The sequence below is a fragment of the Bison bison genome, unplaced genomic scaffold (assembly GCF_000754665.1).
Source record: "Bison bison bison isolate TAMUID 2011002044 unplaced genomic scaffold, Bison_UMD1.0 scf7180017864274, whole genome shotgun sequence".
NCBI classification, from domain to species: domain Eukaryota; kingdom Metazoa; phylum Chordata; class Mammalia; order Artiodactyla; family Bovidae; genus Bison; species Bison bison.
In genome coordinates this window covers 5,573,876-5,592,575 of record NW_011494846.1, presented here as the reverse complement: position 1 = coordinate 5,592,575, position 18,700 = coordinate 5,573,876, and positions in this window count along the sequence as shown.

Genomic DNA, 18,700 nt, shown 5'->3' with positions numbered 1-18,700 from the left:
CAATTTAGCAAGCATGCATGCAGCAATAAAGAGTAAGTGCCAGTGCTGGAGACCTAAGAGACACTGGTTCGGTTGCTGGGTCGGGAAGATCCCCTGGAGGAGGAAATGGCAACCCACTCCAGTATTCTTGCCTGGGAAGCCCATAGGCAAAGGAGCCTGGCAGGTTACAGTCCTTGGGGTTGCAAAGAGTTGGACACAACTGAAGCAACTTAGCATAGCACAAACTACACGTACATGGAAGGATGTGAATCTATCTTAAAGATATAAGCAAAGATCAAGCAAAACAAAGCCAGACCTGATGGAATATATTCTTTGAATTTCATCAATAAAAATCAAGCATAATTCAACCACATTTTAGGTATGCATAATAAGGGCTTCCCAGGTGACTCAATGGGTAAAGAATCCACCTGCAACACAGGAGACGCAGGTTCAATCCGTGGGTCAGGAAGATCCCCTGGAGGAGGGCATGGCAGCCACTACAGTATCCTTGCCTCGAGAATCCTGTGGATAGAGGGGCCTGGCAGGCTACAGTCCGTAGGGTAACAAAGAATAGTGAAATTGCTCAGTCGTGTCCGACTCTTTGCAATCCTATGGAGTGTAGCCTACCAGGCTTCTCCGTCCATGGAATTTTCGAGGCAAGAGTACTGGAGTGGGTTGCCATTTCCTTCTCCAGAGGATCATCCCGACCAAGGGATTGAACCCAGGTCTCCCACGTTGCAGGCAGACGCTTAAGAGCAGGACACGACTGAAATGACTTAGCACGCACGCGTAGTTGCTTTACGATGTTGTTTTAGTTTCTGCTATTTAATGAAGTGATTCAGCTATATTATACGTATATCCCCTCCCTCTTGGACCTCTGTCACTCCCATTCCACCCATCTAGGTCATCACATAGCACCAAGCTGAGTTCCTGTGTCATACAGCAGGTTCCCACTAGCTATCTGTTTCACACATGGCAATGCATATCTCTCAATCCCAGTCTCCCAGTTCATCCCCCTCACCCTCCATGTCCATACATCCATTCTCTCTCTATCCTATTTCTTTGTCTCTATTCCTGCCCTGCAAATAGGTTCATCTGAACCATTTTTTCTAGATTCCACGTATATATATGTGTTCATATATGATATTAGCTTTTCTCTTTCTGATTTACTTCACTCCGTGTGACAGACTCGAGGTCCATCCATGTCTGGTCTGTTATATTTCTTGCCATGAGTGTGGGTTATGTCACTATTCAAGGGTTCATTAAAGTGTACATTGGTTTTATGCATTTTTTTCTCTTCATATTATATTTGATGGGGCTTCCCTGGTGGCTCAGTGGTAAAGAATCTGCCTGCAATGTGGGAGACACAGGTTTGATCCCTGGGTCAGGAAGATGCCCTGGAGGAGGAAATGGCAACCCACTCCAGTATTCTTGTTTGGGAAATCCTGTAGACAGAGGAGCCTGGCGGGCTATAGTCCATGGGGTTGCAGAAGACTCAGACATGACTTAGCAACTAAACAAAAACAACACTATATTTGATAATTTAAAATAAAGTGCTTCAATACTGGATGCTTGGGGCTGGTGCACTGGGACGACCCAGAGGGATGGTATGGGGAGGGAGGAGGGAGGAGGGTTCAGGATGGGGAACACATGTATACCTGTGGCAGATTCATTTTGATATATGGCAAAACCAATACAATATTGTAAAGTTAAAATAAAATTAAAAAAATTAAAATATGGAAACAAGCAACTCAAAAAAATAAGGTAAAAATAAAATAAAGTGCTTGAACTATTTGTAGAAAGGAAATTAAGACACAGCCACATGTAAAGAAAGTTTCAGGGTCTGATTTAAAAGTCACAAAAGCAAGGATGGCCCCTGCTAATTGCCTCTTGCTTCTGACTACTCCTGTGCCTTGTTATGGCACATGCAGCAAGCTATGACATCTGAGAGGACCCCAGCAAGGGTTTCAAGGGCGCGAAGTCAGGTTGCAAAAGATGCCTTAAGTCTGAATCTGATTACTTGGGCAAAAGAAAATCAGATGCTTCGTGCTGCTCTAGCGTAGTTTTGTGTGTCTGTGTGTGTGTGTGCATGTGCGTGTTAATATGTTAATTCTATTCTAGTGTGATGAGGGAAGTGCTGGAATTCTGTACCAGCCAAACACCTAGTCTGTGCTTCAACCCCTGACCGTAATGAATGTAAAATGCTGGTAGTAATAGATAGATTGAAATGAAAACCCCTTCATCTTGGCATGCGAGAGATTAGCAATCACATTTGGATTCTCAAAATGCTGCTTGATTGGAGATGAACGTGTGGGTGGATTGACCTTTCCTGCGAGAGCTGTTGTTTTTGCACTAGATGTGTGAAAAACAAATTTCGAATAGCTGCCCTATTGCACTTCTCTCGTGATTTATATTATCACCCTTTTAGGTTTCTCAGCGATTATTAAACTCACTGGGGCCTTTTTTCCCTCTTCCCCTCCTCCAAACACTTTTATTTTTCCTCCATGGGCTGGAACTTTCTACTAAAGAAAGGTTAATTTTTTTTTCACCTTTTTCATACTGTCAGCATCCGATTTCTTCCTCGATTGACTTGTGTTTGAGTCCCAAGAATGTCCGTTTTAAAATAAAGGGAGCTTTTAGGATATTTTTTATAGAAGTTGTTCACAATCCCAGGAGGAATAAACCCCACATTTAATTTTTCTCAGCTTTCAAATGGATTATACAGTTCCCAAATATTTCTCCAGTTTTTTTTTTTTAAATAATAAATATTTCCTGTGTGTTGTCCTGTACACAACTATGATGCTTTTTCTTGTTATAACTAGCTAATTGCCACAGAGTAGATTTAGGGTTTTGGTCAAATTCTTAAAATTTCTTTAAATGATTGAGAAAGTGAGACAATGTATGTGGAATCTAGAAAAACGGTATTGATGGACCTGTTTGCAGGGCAGGAATAGAGATGCAGACACAGACAGCAGACTTGTGGACGCAGCGGAGGGGGAAGGCGAGGGTGGGATGAATTGAGCGTAGCACTGAAAGATGTATATTACCATATGTAAAATAGATAGCTTGTGGGAAGTTGCTGTATGACACAGGAAGCTCAAACTGGTGCTCTGTGACAACCTAGAGGGGTGGGATAGGTCCGGGGTGGGAGGGAGGTTCAAGAGGGAGGGGACATATGTATATTTACGGCCGATTCATGTTGCTGTATGGCAGAAACCAACACAACATTTAAAGCAATTATCCTCCCAATTAAAAATTTTATAAAAGGAAGTGAAACAGGTGATCAGCCTAACCTACACTTTGAAGAATCTAAGGGGGGGGTGGGGAAAAAACTATCCACACTCTACTATACTTTCAGTGTGGTTTGCTTTATTTTAAATGCTATTTTGAATCGGGACTGGGATGGAGTGAGAGAACAAACAATCATCTGCCAAATCAGGAGCAAGCAGTTATGCTCCTCTTTATATTTTGAGATTCCTCTATGTTTTATGTAGGCTAGGAAGTAAGTCATTTTATTTTCCATCATGTGTGCTGTGTTTGATCTCATAAACAACCTTGACACGTGTAGCTGATTTGAACTTATTTTAAATATTTGAAAGATATTTAGAAAGTGTTGGAATGGTCATGGTTTCAATGGTCACCAACATAGAAACCAGATATACCGCCGCACTGAGAAGCCTGCACACCACCAATAGAGAGGAGCCCCTACTTGCCACAACTAGAGAACGTCCACACGCAGCAAGGAAGACCCAGTGCAGCCGAATATAAATAAATAAACAAACTTTAAAAATGGCCCCCTTGTTCTAGAAGAATTATAGAGACAAGAACACAAACTAAATAGCCTTACGAGTGGATTGATGGCACATTTGTGCCCTTGAAAAATCATCTCACAGGATTTGTAGAGCTGTTATTCAGCAAATAGATAGAATTCTTCAGTGTCACTAGGGAGTAAAATGGATTTAACCTGACAGTGGCTGCCAAGAGCAGTCTACACCTTTGCCAAATGGTAGAATATGATCACAAAGTCAGCGCCTTCCCGTGGTCTTGCTGCTTCTCTCAGAAGGCTGCCTCCCGGGATGGTGACCTTTGTCAGCTGTGAACCCGTCCTACTGTGGAGAGGAGACAGGTCACCTGCCACTCGCATCAGGCTGGAGTTTATCCTGGCTTCCTCAAGATTTTTCAAAGTCAGAAGCTGGCTGCTGCTGGATACACTTGAACTTTCGCAGTAGAAACATGGAGGGGAAGATGTGGACCATAGAAGAGGGAGGCAGGATCTGGGAGGTTTCGTGGGCATTTTGACGTCAATTCAATCACATTTGTAACCTGTATGGAAATACCAGTCCTGGATTCAGTTAATAACAGACAGTGCGAGATACAGAATTGCATATGGGGTCCGGAGGGTGGTGAGTTACAGGGGAGTAGATTGTGTAAGGAGATGAGAAACAGACTCAGAAGAGCATCCTCCAACCCTGCTAACATAAGCTTTGTTGATTGTGAACTTTAAGATAACTTGAAATGGTGCTTCCTGGACCGTGATTCAGTCTGGTTTCTCTGGACAGTGTGTGTCCTCTGGTGTGGGCAACAGGGCATGTCACATAGGCACACACGACAGCCTGGCAGTGCTGCTGGGATGTATATGAGTCTTCGCAATGTTAGGAATATCCTGGTTTCTATCCCTATATGTATCTGCAGAGAATTAGATATCAGCACACACACATATACAAACATACGTCTACACACACACGCATTCTCAGAAACCACTTGGTGAAGGGAACGTGGGCTGAACATACTTCCTATTCATCTCATTTGTCAGTGTCAGGGTGCTGGAGGTATGAGGGATACTCTGTGTCTGGGGCTGATGTTAGGGAGGTCTTGCTGACATGAGAAGCTTAGGTTGACTGATGACCCCATTCAGCCTGTGCAGCTGACTGCAATTGTTGAACTCTGTCCAGCAATTGTTAACCAATTTGTTGAACTCTGTCCCAGTCTGTGGAAGGCTAGCCTAGTTGCTCTCCAGGAGTTCAAGGCTCAAACAGGTTTCTCTTTGCTTTCTGGGATGCATAAAGAACTTTTAAAAATTCTGAAAACTTGTTGGCACCTTCATTTGGAAGGAAGCACAGCTGTGCCCTTAGAAAGATGCTGATCCTCTGTGTGCCCTCATTCAGGTAGGAGGGCTCTGACTTTTGGGAGCAATATGACCTTGAAGGAAGAATACTATCAATGAGGGTGCCAATGACTGGATGGAGGGTGTGTGTCTTCGTCCCTCTGCCATAGGCCCTGGTCCCCTGCTGGCAACTCCAGAACTGTGTTCTTCTTCCAGTTCTGTGGCTGCAAAACTGAGCACCAGGAATAAATGGGAGAAGACAAATCTTTCATCCTCATGTTTTGAAAAGTAGCAGGATAAAGTTGAGCTTGTGTACTGGAGCTCTTTGGATGCTATTTTTTTCACTGAAGCTACAAAAGATGCTTTATTTTAAGTCCTCTTTGGATCTGTGGCTTTGCCTATTCTAGTGCTCAGTCTTTAGAACAACCCTGGGTTAGCCAGTTCTAAGCAAAATCTTGAAATGAATGATTTTTATTTTTAGGGGGCTTGCTACTCCCTAAGTGACTTTTACGCTGAAGCCATCCCAGTTTTTCAGGTGACTAATCATTCCATGGAGAAAGGAATCCCTCCTCAAAGCGGTGAAAAACATCAGGTAACAAAACAACAGCTATTTTTAGGATATGAAGATAGTTGACTACCTTTTTAAAAAAATAACATTGCAGTATTATTTTATTTTCTGTCCATTTAGAATTTAAAATCCTTTAAAGATAGGAATTTTTGTCAAGTTAATCTGTTCCTACACTTAGAAAATTGCCCGGCACATTCAGTGCTCAATAAAATTCTGTTGAGTTAGTAACTGGATTTTTATTTTATATTACTTTGTCTTATTATTTTTTGATAGAATTTCTTGATAAAATCCAGAAACATTTGTGTTAGAAAAATGGAGATCTAATTGCTGAGAAATCCAGAGGAATAGACCTTTAATGACACATTGTTGAGAATTTTTATATCAGGCCAAGGGAGATATTTTGGGGCAAAGAAAGTTTCTTGAATTTTGCCACTCTGGCACACTTGTGCCCCTCTGGCCACTCTTGCATACTTTTAAGGTTAGTCCTAGTCATTGGTATAATGTATTCAAATGAATGGCTTGTTAGCAAATGAAATGAGGGTATAAAAAGTGTCTGTAATTTTCCCATGGTCATATGAAAGTTACTCTTGTTTGATTTTGCTTTTCATTTTATTGGCAACCTCTAAAATGCTTTCCAGGGGTTATTGTTTTTTAAATATTTATTTATTGATTTGGCTGTGCCTCTCAAGATCTTTGCTGTGGCTTGCTGGATATGGGATCTAGTTCCCTGACCAGGGATGGAACTCCAGCCCTGTGCATTGGGAGCATGAAGTCTTAACTACTGGAGCACCAGGGAAGTCTCTCCAGGGGTTCTTTTAAATGGTGATGAATAAGCATTACTGAGATTTCAAAACAGCTCGGGCTTCCTTGAGGCAGACTGTTGTAGCTAAGGAGATCCTCCATAGAAGAAGTCATCTTCCTTGTTCTCCTCCTCCTCTTCATCAATAATAACAGATTGCATTTAATGGTACCCCTTTGCAGAGTTGTCATCGTCGAACTGACAGTTTGATTATTCTCACAACATCTTGTTGATGACAAATAAGAAATCATGATAATTATCACTCTCTGGATTCTGACTGTCTAGTTGGGCTGATGCCTGAACCTTCTCTCCTTGTCTTTTCTCTCCCCGTGCAGTTGTGTAGCAACGGCTCAGTGGATGGCGAGCAGGATGTAACCTTGAGTTTGTGCAGAACAGAGCTGTCTATCCTCTATCAGTCACCATTCCACCCTCATCTTGGGAGAACACTACCTTTGATCACAGAGTTTTCTCTGATTGTCTTCTTGTCCCCCACCCTTCTTTTTTTTTTTCTTAGTCATTTGCCTTGTTCTTTTCTCTCTCCTCTCCTAGCATTGCCTGCCTCCCCTGTCTCCATTCTGTTCTTTCTCTATTTTCGCCGGCAGATCTCTACTGCACCTTATTCTCTCTTGCCTTGAAAGTTTATGCAAGATAAAGTATGGACCTAGAGATTCATATAAAGAACAGCTCTTTAACTTTCAAAAGTGGGAAATGGAATTCACTAGCAGTACAGTGGTTAAGACTCTGCCTTCCAATACAGGGGGCGTGGGTTTGACCCCTGGCTGGAGAACTAAAGTTCCACATGTCTTGGGGTGCAGCCAAAATTTTATAAAACGTAGTGGGGAAGGATTTATTCTGCTCTATTTTTAGTGTACATGTTTCTTTAAATGGATATTTCTCTACCTTTGGTGACCATTGGCGTGTTTTTAGCCACTTAGTTGGAACTGATTTTTTTTCTAGCCCAGTTTCCTTTTTCCCTGTTCTTCCTCCATTAAGCTTCCATAGAACTTGGAGTAGGAGAGGCCCTCTAGAGGGTGTCAATGCAGAGCTTTGGGGTTGGTCCAATCAAAGGGGAGGTAAAGGAAAAAACTGAGAGCTCCCTCTTGGTTAAGTGTGTGCATCCAGTTCAGTAGAATAATGAAGAGCCAGTAGCCCATGTTTGTTGAGCGCAGGCCATAGGCCAAGCACTGTTGAAAGCACTTTATATCCACGAATGCAGGAAGTAGGCCCTTTGTATTTGCTTTATTTCCCCTGATATCCTTGGCAAAAATTTCTTTTCCATAATTTCAAACTCATTAAAACTGAAATACAAGGATAAGAATTCATCCACACATTGCACATGGTCAAGACATTGACCATGGTCATGGACATTTCAGTAGGATGGTATTCCCATGAAGGGTGGTTTGAATTGCAGCATTAAGTTGCTCAGTTATGTCTGACCCTTTGCAACCCCATGGGCCTACCATGCTCCTCTGTCCATGGGACTTTCCAGGCAAGAGTACTGGAGTGGGTTGCCATTTCCTTCTCCATTAGATTGGGAAGAATTGGTAAATCCCTTGGGCTGAGTTTCTGTGGTAGTGGGTGGGTGGTACTGGTGGTAGAGTGTAGACTAATAAATTGTCCTGTCTGTTGATGGGAGTTTATTCTGGCCAGTTCCAAAGAGACATGGGTTTGATCCCAGGTCGGGAAGATCCCCTGGAGGAGGAAATGGCAACCCACTGTAGTATTCTTGCATGGAAAATTCCATGGACAGAGGAGCCTGGTAGGGTACAGTCCATGGGGTCGCAGAGTCAGAGATGACTGAGCATGCACCCTCACACACCAAAGCAAAGAACTTTTTAGGCATATTTTTGGGAGATCTATTCATTTGGGAGTGAGGAAAAACTTTTTTATTTAGATAGTCTGAAGTTGGCGACTACCTAGAAATGGTGTATTTTAAAATGCAAAACCAAACAAACATAAGCAGAAGCCCAAAGTACTTAAAATATAAGAATTTTTTTCACATGAGGGAAACTTGATTTTCTTGGTCTCTGCTGAGAGAGGTTTTGATGTTCCCCTCTTTACTTCTTTTTAAAATAATCTTTTATATTCTAGTGCTTGTGAAAAAATACCTTTGATTCTCACTTGGCCTCTTCCACTGAATTGGAAAATTTGGTTTCATTCTCTTAGCAGGTAAATAGCCTTAAAACCATTCATGATTCTGTCAGGGTAGAGGAGAGCTGAAAAGCATTACATATGTTCCAAGTTAAGAGAGGCCAATCTTTTGCTGTTTTCAAGTGGTTCCTTCCCTTCCCTTCTTCTATTAAGGGCTCCACCACAATGGAGCTTTAATCAGCTTCATTGATTTAAAGCTAATTTGCACTTGGCTTCAAGGTTAAGGTCCACAGCACAAGCTGAAGACCTTTAAATCAGAAGTCAGAATGAAAAGCCTTAGGTATATCATATTGTCTGCTGTGCATAAGAATGACAACTCTTGATGACTGTGAATTAACTATTGGGAAAAAAAAGGCACAAAGCCAGTTTTTCTTCTGTGTTAATATAACCTCTGCTAGCCGAGTAACGCAGCATTGCTATCCACGTTTCTGTTTCATCATGTAAATTGATGGAGCTGGCTGAAAATACTTCGGTATTGTGATGTTTGCAGCCGTCAATTTCTGCTTGGTTTCAGTTGGATTTCAACCTAATTGCCAAACTGATTCCATCTGTAATAACTTTTAACATTTATTTTTCCCAAAGGGAAAAAAATGTCTTGTCTGTATTCTGCAATTAAGAAGGTGATGAAATATTCAGTGTATGTCTCCACTCTGACTAAATTCTTTTGTTAACTTTATCAGATAAACTATAAAATATTAACCAGGCTCGCTGTTTGAGCATGTGCAGATGGCATAATATTTACCAGGCATATTTTCAATACACATTTAATTTTATAAATTGAATTAACTATTACATGGCTAATTTTTTTCTCTTTTCCAAATTGATGCAACAAGCAACCGTGTTGTTGGCTGTATGTACTACACTAGAACATTTGTGGATAATTTCATAAGCTTAGCTGTGTATATAATAAATAACGTTTCCTCCAAACCTAACCACATGAAATCAAATCAAGCAGAAATAATGCTATTTTCTAAGCAAAATTATGCTGAGTAGCAATGTGCAGGGTTTTTGCTCTCTTTTTTTTTTGACAGCTTAGTTTTTCAAGTTTTCTGCAACATTGAAGTAGGTAAGTTAATTTTACCTACCTCTCTTATCCTCCATGCAACTGACCTTAAATACCCATTGCCTTACCCTCTCTGCTATTCTCAAATACACTAATACTTCAAGTAGATTTTTTTAGAATATGTTTTGGACTGAATCAAGGCTGAATTCTAAATCATGGTATAAAATTCATTCTAATTAAGGACCATGAAAACCCTTAAAAAAAAAACAAACAAAACTAATGAACAAATGGCTTGGTTGTTGGTGAGCTGGTAAAATTTCTAAATGGGTCTGTCTAGCTGATTGTAGCGGAGAAGGCAATGGCACCCCACTCCAGTACTCTTGCCTGGAAAATCCCATGGATGGAGGAGCCTGGTAGGCTGCAGTCCATGAGGTCGCTAAGAGTCAGACACGACTGAGTGACTTCCCTTTCAGTTTTCACTTTCATGCATTGGAGAAGGAAATGGCAACCCACTCCAGTGTTCCTGCCTGGAGAATCCCAGGGACGGGGGAGCCTGGTGGGCTACCGTCTATGGGGTTGCACAGAGTCAGACACAACTGAAGCGACTTAGCAGCAGCAGCAGCTGATTGTAGATTCCTATGAAACTGTGCTTTGTTCAGTGCCTTCAAGGATCTCATGATCTATTTAAAGAAAACAAAAAAGTGTAAGGAAACAGTTATAATCCAGTGTGACCCATGTTATACTGGAAGTAGCTGGTAGGGATCAGAGAAAGGAGGGTGTATGGCTGATTCTGGGCATTGGAGTTAATGTGATGGGAGGAAAGAAAATGTTAATCACTCAGGTGTGTCTGACTCTTTGAGACCCCATGGACTGTAACCCACCAGGCTCCTCTGTCCATGGGATTTCCCAGGCAAGAATATTGGAGTGGATTGCCATTTCCTTCTCCAATGCATGAAAGTGAAAAGTGAAAGGGAAGTCGCTCAGTCGTGTCTAATGACTCTTAGCGACCTCATGGACTGATCTTCCCAACCCAGGGATCAAACCCAGGTCTCCTGCATTGCAGGCAGATTTTTTTTCCATCTGAGTCACCTCCCAGGGTTAATGTGATGGCAAAGATGACAGTTTAGCTGAGATTTAAATGGCTGTCCATGTGGACAAGGGAGGTACAGAGGAGAAAGGACTTTCCGAGCAAAGGGGACAGAATGTGTGACATGATGCATGTTTCAGCGCCATGAGGGATGTGTGGAAGTGCACAGAGCGTGCGGTAGGGAGAGTTGGGAGAAGAAATAAGGAGGGTGGTTGCAGCCCAGCCCCCAGAGGTGGGATTAACAGGACGCAGTGATGTCATGACCCTGTGGTTCACGCGGCCACAGGAGTGGCATGTGCTGGAAGCCATGTGCCTGCAGGCAAAAGGCAAGCAGTGGAGAAGACAGAGTCAGGCATGGTGACTGAGTTGCTCGAGGTCCCCAGAAATTACTTAGAGAGCTGCATCTTGGGAGCAGAGTGCAATGCAGCCATGAAAAGGATGGGGAGGACCTGGGAGGGCTCAAAACAATTCATTTGGAATATGGGACCTCATTTTGTACCACAAGTTGGTGAATAACTCGTGATCTCTTGATGACTCAAGAGCTACAAGTGTAAATCTTTTCCAAGTTTATACCAACCTCAAAGTTATGGAATCTGATTTTATCATGTTTTCCTGTGCATCAAAGTGGTTTTGAGTCTCCCTTGTTCCTTCTCTCCCATTAATTGATTATAAACATGATTACTTGGAGGTGTCATTCAGTGTCAAGTGATCACTTTCAAAAAAGAGCAAGCACGTCCACCTGTGACAAGTTTGTGATTAAACCCAGAAAACGCAAGCCTTTTACAAAGTGAAGAGTTGTGGGCGCTACAGTTCACCGGTGTTGGGGACTCAAGAGCTTGAATACCTGCATGTCTTTATTTTAGAATGTATCAACCTATGGTCATGTTGACGACTCATTTCAATTCGTACATGTAAGTTAAACATAAAATACATATTTCATAGGTAAGCTGAGACAATAATGATGGGTTATGTCAAGAGAAGGAAAGGCGATGAAGCGAAAAAGACATTTGGGTAGTAGAAGTGCAAGGTGAGACTGGATAGACCCTCCATCTGTTCACACGAAGGAGCAGGAACACACACAAGCACGGAATTCCCCCGAAAGCAAGAGGGTGGGTTGGGAGAAATATTGTTTCAACAGCACTATTTCTTTAGAGCGTGTTACATGAAAACATTTGTTTTTAATTCTCAAGGTAACTGAGGTCATCTTCCAGGATCACATTCGGTTATTCAGAACAGTATTGGCGCCATGATCATTAGCCTCAAGGGCGCCCCAGGTACAGTTGTATAAAGACCAAGGTTCGGTACCCCCTCGGCTCCCCTTTTAAGTCCTTCTCTGCTTGAGCCTGCCACCTCCCCTATGGCCATCTGCTCTAGGAAAAACGAAAAGCAAATGGATTCACCCTGAGGTGCTAAAATGTGAAAAGTTTAATTTCTACTCTCTGTGCAGAGTATTTACATTATCATTGAGAGCAGAGCCTTTCACTAAAAGAAGGGCATCAGCTTGGATGTCTAGGCTTCAGCTAGTTCAGAGGAGAAAGGTGTAGCAGGTGTTGATTTTTCCTTTACTCCGGAGCTCACATCATAGATCAAGTCACCTACTGTCCCTGCCATGTTCATCACCTCTTATCTATCTTAGGACAATAATCTTCTGGTTGGTCTTTTCCTTTTTTAAGCCTTTCTCCACAGTAGGACCTCGTAAGCTAAAAAAAAAAAAAGAAAAGAAATTGAAAGCATGTAGGTTAGAATAATTTTCAAATTGCCACCTCACTCAGGAGCTTCTAATAGTCCATTAGCACAGATAGGAATGTTTCAAACTGTGTGATAGTTGAAGATTCTTCTTCAACTTCTGTGAATAACTCCTTTCATCCTATCTCGTTTTTCTGCGTTGTCCAGGCTAACACTTGGATGATATCTCTGCCTTCCCCTGGAGTCTTGCATTTGCCACTGTCTTTCCTTGAATCTGTGTCTCAGAATAAAGGCTCATTTTATCCATGATCTTTTTTTTTTTTTCCCCTAACACTGCGCATCCTGGTCACTCACTTTGGCTTGCTTCAAGTTTTATGGCTTATAAGTAGGTATTGCCTGATGTATTGCTTTGGGTGTGCAACTTTTAATGTTATCACTGGTTTTCAGTTCTTAGTGAATAAGAAATGAACTGCATCATCCCAGCAGCTTCTTTTTATAGAGCCCTTACAACAAGGTATCTTTCATACATTATTAAATCCCACCAAGAAGTTGTCCTTATTCCTAATTTGTAAATGAAAAACCGAGGCAGAGAGGGTTGAGGAAGCTTGACCAGTTGTACTTGGTAAATGGCAGAGCTGAGGTGTTAGTCTCACTCTTCTTTGTTGAAACACGGATCATTCACATTTGTACTGGTCTGTGTAGGGAGAAGGTTTGCTTTTGTTGTCAAGGATTTCTTTTATGTGTCTTGAAAGCCTAGTAAACATGCATTTCTTAGGACCTGCCCTTTAAAATTAGAAATGGAAGATTTGGACACTATTAATGTGACGGGCATTTGCAAGCACTGCTTAATTCATCTCACATCAGTCTCTGGTCACATGATAGTAATATAATTTCACCCGTTGACAGCCACACAAGAAACTGACAACCTGATGCCCTGGGAACTGAGTCCTTCAGTTAAACTCCTCAACCCTCATTTTGAAGATTTATGCTGTCATATCATGAACATGAATTCCGTAGCAGCAAAAACACAAAATTGTGGTAGTTATTATACATTTCTGCTTATTGATCACATACGGATGGACAGTCAGACTTGTCAGCATCAAGCCAAGGATACACCAGGAAATCAAATTAAAAGGAATAAAATATAACTTTCTAATTGCATTTGTGGCCAAGGGACCTACATTATACAGCAACCAGCATGTAACAGTGTACTTCATGTTCCGTGATTTACCTTGCTGATAATTGCTTTGCACTCCTAATAAATTAACCCACAGAAAATCTATTCATCTGCATCTTCTTTTTATGCAGAGCTAGAGGAAAAAGGACCAGTATAGCAATTTGAGTGGCAATCATGCACTGATTTAGCAAAGAAAGTGGCATGGTGAGAGTCTTAAGCATTCTGAAAGCATTTCTTTGTAAGAAAAGAGGAAGGAGAAAAGAAGAGAGGGCTTTTGTTAATTAAGTTCTGTGGTTTTTTTCGTTTTGTTTTATTCGCTATGGAGAATACGTTATATTCCAGGTTCAAAATGCCTGTTTAATACAGTATGTTTCCAGGCAGATATTTTATTTTAATATCACTCATTTATTTTCTTTAAATATTCATAGAAAATTCTCATTGTTATTTTTAAGATTCCTGGAAGGAAAGAATGTATAAATAGGTTATTGTACTCCTAAGGGGTTCCTTCCATAAATGTTATAGTAAATCTCATATTTCAGTTTGCTCAATTTTTTTGTTGGACTTTGTAATCAAAATCGTTTTAAAATTCTTTACTTTTATTCTAATACATTGTGTGCTTTTAATGCTTTATGTCCCGTCTAGTGCCTTGATATCACTAGCTTATTTGATCCCCACAGTCAACATGGTAGAGTGGAAAGTTGAAGGAGTGAGGATTTCAAGCTTCCATCCTGCCACTAGATTGGGCTTAATATTGGTCTTACTGTTTTCTTTATCTGACTCTCCGTTTTCTTTATCTTAACATAAGGGATTATAGGAGATGATCTCTAAGGTCCTTTATAAATTCCAGGATATGCAGAAAAAAATAATGTGGGTGCTTAAGGGTCAGTGAGGCCAATGACTTTCGCAGTTTCATAAAAGTGGGTGGGTGGTACGAGGACAAGAACTAACTCTGCTTCTGGCAATATGGCAGACTCGATACCCTGACTGACCTCCGTGCAAATAACTGAAAATGCTGCTTAGGATAGTTTTTTAACAGTCTCTTTAGCTGCAATGGTGAACTGGCAAGAAAATAATAATTCCATTGGTAGAATGTTGCAAGAAAACAATATAGGAAATAAAATTATATTTGAATTTCAGATAAACAAATACTTTTTCAGTATGAGTCTATCCCAAGTTTTGCCTTTGATATACTAACTCTAAAAATTATTTGTAGTTTATCTAAAGATTCAGGTTTAATTGGGGATTCCGTAGCTAATTCTGACAATCTTACTCAGAGGCTTAAAACTAGATGGTAGTAGGAATCTGGAGAAGTAAACTCGAACTGAGGCTGCTTTCACAATGAAGGTATTTGCTGAATCCAGACGACATTAAGCTTTGGCTTTTCCATTCCTACAGAAGAGAGAGGGGAAGGAAACTTTATAGGAGATCCTTTGGATAAAACTAGGATCCCAAAAGACTACACCTTCACTGTTTAGGTAACTAGAAGTAAACATGACCTCTGACCTGAAATGTATGTGTGGAGGAGGGTAGCACTGATAGCAATAAACATTTTTCATCTCAAACCTTAGTGTTGGCTGGGGAAAAGGGAGGAAGTCCACCCTGAGAGTTCATATCTGAATTATATAGCTTGGTGGTCTCAATACACTCAAGTTAATAATTTAACTTAAAGTGAACCTTAGTTAACAATGTGAGTAGGCATCTGGGAGAAGCAAAGGCAGAGGGGAAAAAATCCCACATTCAACCCAGGTCTCAAAAAATTCCCGTGTATGAGCATCCAAGGAATTGATCCAATACTTTGGCCAGCTGACGTGAAGAGCTGAGTCACTGGAAAAGACCCTGATGATGGGAAATATTGAAGGCAAAAGAAGGGGATGGCAGAGGATTAGATGGTGAGATAACATCACCGACTTAATGGACATGAATTTGAGCAAACTGCAGGAGACAGTGAAGGATAGACTGCCTGGTGTCCTGCAGTCCATGGGGTTGTAAAGAGTCAGACACAACTGAGCCACTGAACAACAACAATAACAAACTTGTAGCAAAATCATTTATATGTGGAATCTAAAATACGATACAAACGAGTTTATTTACAAACAGACACACTCGCAGATACAGAAAACAAAGGTACGGTTACCAAAGGGGAAGTAGAAGAGGGATAAATTAGGAGCTTTGGATTAGAAGACACAAACTACTATATCTAAAATAGATAAGCAACAAGATCCTATTGTATAGCACAGGGAACTGTATTCAATATCTCTATAATAAACTATAATGGAAAAGAATTTGAAAAGAAGTACATATATACACACATACATATACTGAATATACCTATAAAAACTGAATCACTTTGCTGCACACCAGAAATTAACGCAATTTAACTCATAGGTTAACTATAATTTTTAAAAATTCACACAGATAAATACATTGTGATATAATCATTACTAGAGGACAAATATATCCACATACATAGAACAATTAAAAAGAATGAACTGCAGTTATAAGCAGCAAGTTAAATGTATCTCATAAATGTAAGTGAACAATGCAAGTCATGTTAGAAGGCAGGGGAAGATCTAGAACATTCATGTTCCAAAATATGAACAACTCAGCAACCTGTTGTCTAGCATGCGAGTGGTCTGGTGGAAGAAAGAAACAGAGGAAATGATAAACATGAGAGTTAGGAGGGAAGTTACTTGTGGAGGGAAGCGGGGGCGCCATAGATAATGGAAATGCTCTGTTTCTTTATCTGGATGGTGATGTATGGATTTGAATTTTACTGTGATTCTTTGTACTACAAATTTTTATAAATGTTCCTATACATCTAGTCAATATTTTACAAAGCAATTAAAAAAATTTGGACTAAAAACCGAGCTTCTGAACCCTGTGGCAGTGTTCATCCTAGCGCACCAAGCATGTGGTCATTGGCTTTTCTCTATTTTCTGTGCTGTGCGGTGTTGTGCTTAGTCATTCAGTTGTGTCTGGTTTTTTGCGACCCCATGGACTGTAGCCCTCCAGGCCCCTCTGTCCTTGGGGATTCTCCAGGCAGGAATCCTGGAGTGGGTTGCCATGCCCTTCTCCAGGGGATGTTCCCAACCCAGGGATCGAACCCAGAAATTACAGAGCAATTAATTACCCACTTTATTGTCATTGTAAGAGAGTTACTTTTCGGTTCTCGATCACCCAGCTAATTCACCATGTCTTCTGAATGCAAACCTCTTACTGCATTTCAAACCATAAGTTTCACTGTGTTCAGTATATTCCTTGAGAATGAAAGACATTAATTAAAACTGGAGTGATGAAAAAGCAACCTGTAATATAATTGGGAAAAGGATCTTCTGAAGAATCTGAAAGAGCCAGCAGCTGGACAGTACTGTACAATGGTTAGGAGTGCAGGACTGGAACACGTGCGTTTTCATTCTGCCCCACTACCTACCAAGGGGCGCTTCCCTGGTGGCTCAGTGGTAAAGAATCTGCCTGCCAATGCAGGAGATATAGGTTCAATTTCTGGATTGGGAAGATCCCCTGGAGAATGAAATAGCACCCCACTCCAATATTCTTGCTTGGGAAATCCAGTGAACAGAGGAGCCTGACAGGCTACAATCCATGGGATTGCAAAAGGGTCAGACATGGCTTAGCAACTAAAGAACAACAACTACATACTAAATGATGGACTTCAGCATGTTATTTCGGAGAAGGCAATGGCATCCCACTCCAGTACTCTTGCCTGGAAATCCCATGGACGGAGGGGCCTGGTAGGCTGCAGTCCATAGGGTCGCTAGGAGTCAGACATGACTGAGTGACTTCACTTTATTTTTTCACTTTCACGTATTGGAGAAGGAAATGGCAACCCACTCCAGTGTTCTTGCCTGGAGAATCCCAGGGATGGGGGGCCTGGTGGGCTGCCATCTCTGGGGTCACGCAGAGTCGGACACAACTGAAGCGACTTAGCAGCAGCAGCAGCAGCGTGTTATTTACTTTCTGAGCTTTTGACTCTTCATAATGTTTAGGATTCTGTAAGCTGGTATAAGGACAGCATTTATTTGGGTGTCTAATAAAAACTCAGATAATTGATGTGTTATTATTACTACTCTTATTATTTCTTATTTAAGAGTAAGAAAGCTGCAAATTTAGAATATGGAGCTATGGGAAGTAAAACTATACCCTTAAATTAGCTTTTATTACACGTGTAAAACTTCCAGCTCCCCTGTACTTCAAAGGGCACTTTGGTATATTCTGAATGGGAAGTCAGATGAACGGAACTCATTTCCCATCATTGCCATGTACTTATCATCCAAGCTGACCTTTCATAATCTCATTTTTCTCACCTGAAATATGATGATGGTAGTGGTGATGATGGTGACACTGTCCCTTTACATCATCCTGGGTTTTTGTGAGTCTCCACTGGAGTAAAAATTAGAAAAATTTATTTAATAAACATGTCATTGTTATTATTATATTCTAAAAACAACATTTTGGGGGGTACATTCCCTGTAGTTTCCCAGGAACAAAAAGGCGAGTGCTCAAGTTTTCAATGTGTGTGATTATGTTTTCATGACCTCTAGTCATTACCGTCGAAGCTGCATAAAAGTGGTTGTGTAAAATGTCACATAGCAACGTGTCCCATCTGCTTAGCAACAGGAAGAGAAGAGGTAACATTAAAAGAGAACCTATAGAAAACTAGAGTCAAAAAAGAAAGCTTCAAATCCTAAGCCTACCATTTTTTTTTTCCCTCAAAAGCAAAACCAAACCTTGAAACTGTTGACTGAAAGAAAATCTACCGAGCTCCCTCACAGCACTGAATTCATTTTTGTTTTGAACCTCATTGTGTATTTCATTTAAACACAGAAACTCTAAGGTGTCCCAGTAATCTCGATGACTTTTTCAGCCTCCAGATGATCAATGTGAGGTAAGAGGAATAAAATCCCCTATAGGAGAAAAATCCTCCTGTGTGGCAAATTAACATCCCAGAACATCAAGATACAATCCATAAGAAGTGATTTATTAAACGGTGCCAGGAAGAGTTAATTTACTTCATAGCAGCAAGTCATTTGCTACAAGAGAATTGCTTACTCACCTTAGATATTTAGGAGTTAATTCATTATAGTTTTGCTCATCACTGCTGCTGTAATGATGGATAATTATATGATAC